This window comes from Coregonus clupeaformis, unplaced genomic scaffold (genome assembly GCF_020615455.1).
Source record: "Coregonus clupeaformis isolate EN_2021a unplaced genomic scaffold, ASM2061545v1 scaf0619, whole genome shotgun sequence".
Lineage (NCBI taxonomy): Eukaryota > Metazoa > Chordata > Actinopteri > Salmoniformes > Salmonidae > Coregonus > Coregonus clupeaformis.
In genome coordinates this window covers 181,920-186,550 of record NW_025534074.1, presented here as the reverse complement: position 1 = coordinate 186,550, position 4,631 = coordinate 181,920, and the positions used below count along the sequence as shown (strand labels likewise).

The 4,631-nt window shown below is 37.5% G+C and overlaps 1 non-coding gene across 1 annotated transcript; it reads left to right on the top strand.

The window, feature by feature from the left end:
• Nucleotides 1–2,133: 2,133 nt before the first annotated feature.
• On the top strand, nucleotides 2,134–2,320 carry LOC121563898. The gene has a single exon (XR_006000010.2). It is a non-coding gene; the product is annotated as a U2 spliceosomal RNA (small nuclear RNA).
• Nucleotides 2,321–4,631: the final 2,311 nt, after the last annotated feature.

The following is a 4,631-nucleotide window of genomic DNA, read 5'->3' as shown; positions in this document are numbered from 1 at the left end:
AACTAATCGTCTGTCTTCTGCCATGGCATATGTTGTTGGTTTAGACCAAACATGTGGTGTGGTAGGGAGAAAGTTAACCTGGAACTTGCAATTGCACAGAGACGTTCAAGCATATTTAGAGGAAAGGCACCTGCCAGCTATTACTGTAAATTTGGACCAGGAAAAAGCCTTTGACATGGTAAACCATGAGTTTTGTTTAGAGTTCTGAAAAAATGTGGTTTTGGAAAGAATTTTATGAAATGGGTAAAAATTCTTTATAGTAATGTGGGAAGCAGAGTAAATATTAATGGGAATATTGGAAATGTAATCAAGCAATTACGAGGTGTCAGACAGGGGGACCCTCTCTCTGCGCTATTGTATGTTTTATATATTGAACCTTTCGCATGTGCAATTAGGACAAATTACAACATCAAAGGCATTATATTACCTGGAGGGGATATTCTAAAAATTTCACAATACGCGGACAACACCATTTTATATTTACAAGACGACCTGAGCTTGAAAGAGGTTATCAAAGTCATTGATGAGTTCTCTGTTGCCTCCGGGTCTAGGATTAACAAGAATAAAACAGAAATAAAATATATGGGACAGTGGAAATGGAGATCTGATCAGTTATGTGGTTTGACTGTGTGCACAGGACCAATGGTAGTGCTCGGGATATCTTTCGGAAATGAAATCAAAGATGACATGGTTAATTGGAAAGAAAAACTACTTTCGCTTAATAAAAGATTGGGACTGTGGAAAGTGAGGCGACTATCTTTTAGTGGCAAGGTGTTAGTGCTGAAGGCGGACATTCTGCCTTCATTACTCCACCTTGCATATGTGTTTCCCATGCCGGTGTCTCTAAGGAAAACATTCATACGTGTACTGTTTAATTTCTTTTGGGGGGGATATGAGTACCACTTGAGGGTGTACCACCCTATAGAGGCTGGTGGAAGGGATTTCCCTCATATTCCTCTCAAACTAGATGCGTTGTTCTACTCAAACGTTTGTTGTCTTTTGTCGTCTTCTGTACATAAATGTCATATATTAATCAAATTCTGGCTGTCCATACCGTTAAGGTTTATGGTGGAGTGGGATAATAGTAAGCCAAAAGCTGAAATTATCCCATTACATTTTAAGAAAATAGTTGAATGGGCAAGGAAAAACCCTGTCTGCAAAGTAAAAGAAAATGTAATCAACCACAGACTGCTATATGTGAAATTGATAGAAAATTGTTGTCCTAGAGACCGATTACCAATATCACCTTCCACCTGGCTACGGGCACAATTAAAAGGTTTAGACAACAGACTGAAAGATTTTAATTGGCTTGTTTTACACAGACGTCTTCCGGTCCGTTCAACATTATATGATCATAATTTGACCCTGAATAATTTTTGTCCCAGGGACAACTGTTTCGCAATTGAAACAATTCCCCATGTTTTATGGGAATGCTCTTTTGCCCAAATAGTTTGGAAGAAAATTAAAATAGATTTTAATATTTTAAAAAACATTGATTATGAAGGGGTAGCCAAATTTGAACTAAAAATTTTGGAAAAGGTGCAATTATTAGAATTAGTGACTCTGGTGTCCCTTATCAAGACCAAACTTTGGGAGGCCAGATGTGGTGCGGTCAATGACACCCTCAAGTGGTCACCGACGGGATTGGTTAAATTTATAAAACAAGAAATTTGGAAAAAAATACAATTCGAAATAGATAAGTGGGGCATCACATCTGTTAAACATAGATGGAAAGGGATATACCCTTCTTTGTAAACGTTTTTTATAGCCTATATATAGGCTTATGTATATCTGTATTCTGTCATTTAAATTGAAATGTAGGCTAAGCCTTTGTAAATATTCGATATACACTGAGGTTTATTCAGAGTTCCCTTTGGTATATGTGTATGTTTTTATTTCTATAATAGTTTTTATTCCTTTGAAAGATCAGCTTTGGGAGATTGTTAGAGGCAATTGTTTACATGCTTCTCTTGAATGTAGGCATTTTAGCTGGTCAGGTTCCTCAGAACAGCACTTTTTTTTAGGAGTTTTGCTATTTTTATACGGTTAAGGTACTGTTTTTGTAAATCCATGTTATGTACAATGTTATGCACTGAATTTGTACTTGTATTTGAATGTGAAATGAAAATAAAAATTATTTTTCCAAAATGAAATAAAAAATAAAAAATCTGTTCTTATCAGTTTAATATCTGATACGTCCCCTATCTGGGGACCATATATTAAATTGATTTTTGGAACAGGGAGATGGAATAGGGGCTTGCTCCGTCCACTCCACGCATCGACCTGGTATTGCAGTACCTCCAGGAACGGTGCACCCCCTGTCATTGTAAAGATAAAGCAGGCAAAGACAACAGAATTGCTTTGTTATATTCCATTAGGATCACGATGTATTTTATATTTTCACGTTTGACCATCTTCATCTCAATGTCAATGATGGCTAGAAAGTGATGGTCAAGTCAGTCACTGTTATATTGACTATGATAGCTGATGTGAATGGTGCGTTAATCATCTAATCAAATCAATGTTTATTCGTCACATGCACAGGATACAGGGTGTAAATGGTACAGTGATGAATATAAAAGACAATGCTTTAAAAAAATCTTGGCATAGATTGGGCGTTGATCAACGTTGGGAATAACCACTTTTGACTGTTACAAAGTAACAAATTGGTAGGTTCGTAAGTCACGTGGTCATCTGCCCTCCAATCGGAAATGACAGAAAGCATTTATAAATTAAATCCAGATTAACAGCTAAATCGGAATAATAATATATGAAATACGGGTGGGGGAATCAATTTAGAGATAATAATATTGACATAACATTTGATCTTATATCAAATATCTGTTTGTCTGCCTAAATGTTTCCTCCACATAATAAACTGTATAAACATGGCACTTTAGAGGGTTACTTTTACAATTAGCCTTACTGAGTCACTACAACAAACTTCCTATCATGGACATGAAATGCCATTAGGCCTAATGAAGATACCGTATATGTAAGTTACTTAGTTGGTGTCTTGTGAATCAACTGGTATGCGCATCAGGGTTTAATATTTCCTCGATATTATACAAATGTTCCATCCCGAGAATAAATCACTCTTCTCCCGGGTAACCCGGTATTTTCCGCCAAAACCGGAAGTGTCATTCAAAAGCATTATAACACTTATAAATGTCTGGATTTTATTAGAGCTTTGATCAGCATGAAAATACAAACCTGATGCTACCTGAGCCTGATCAGACATATATTAAATACATTTTATAATACATTTTACAAATCCAAATCCCAGATGAAGAATAAGACACTATTTCAAAGCATAGTACATGTAATGTTAGCCAAGTACAATGTAATTACTAGTTGTTACACAGGATTTAGCTAGTTAAAATGAAGTGTATCTTTAGGAGTACTTGTAATTAATGTGTACAGTACATTACCCATCCTGACAACCTTCCCCTCAATTTAAAGCTTGTGGAAGTGACATCCAAGTGGGAGAATAAATACACTCGTACACCACAGAGTATCTGTATAAGAAAATCATTCAGAGCACACTGTGCTGCCAATCACGGTGTAAGGTGCGACATTTTGCTGGTGTGGAGAGCTCGTTAGAGGATAGAGAAAGCTTGCATTGAAGAGCTGGGCATCGTGTTATGACCTGCATTATCTGAATTAGGCCCACAGAATTATACCTACAGAGGAGCGGCTTCTATGGAGGAACTTTGAATGTCTGAACTTCAGAGTTGGTTTAACGTTGGACCAGAGCAGATGTTAGCTAGCTAGCTAACAACCTTGTTTGTGCAGTGTGTTGATGATCACAAGTTTACTGGAGAACGGAGACCAAGTAGAGACTTTTGGGACGAGGTGGATAATTGTATAATATAAGGCAGTTTATTCAGAGGTAAAGATATCTGAGAAATCGCGTGCACGGACCGTTCGTCCAACCTCGTAGGGGAGATATCTGAGAGCGCGCCCCCTAAACATTGTGTGCTGACATTTTATACAATAAAATAAAGTAGGTTGATTCTAGGAGTTCTGATCTTCTGATTGGTCCTGATGAGTTGGTCGAGGTCACTTCCATTGCATTGGCTCTGAGTCGGGTTGTCTGTCTTCAGATGTTCAGCCTAAAAGAAGGGATTTTGTGTGTGCGTGTGTTATCAGTAATAATGTGTGTGTGTGTAATAATGTGTGTGTGTGTGTGTGTGTTTTGGGAAAATGTTCAGCCGAAAGAGGGGATTTTGTGTGTGCGTGTGTTATCAGTAATAATGTGTGTGTGTGTGTGTGTGTTTGTGTTTGTGTGTGTCATGGGAGAACTCGTGAGTTGGAAGGACTGAGAGACCTATGGCGTGGGTGTTGTTCTTAGCCACCTGCTGACAAGGCCGACAAGATAGAAGTCTTTGTCCATTGTATTAAATCCGAAGGCCCAACACAAGATGGGTCATGCACAAAATTTTAGCCAGACCAAGCTATAACATAATATATTTACTACGACAAGTGTAGCACTATAATTAAAAACAGGTCTTACCTTTTTGTCGTTAATAAATCCAATGTGAAACGTGGTGACTATAGTATCCTTAACTAGCATTGAAAAAAGTTCATCCATTCTTCTCAAATTAAACATATCTCCCTAATTTCTGAAT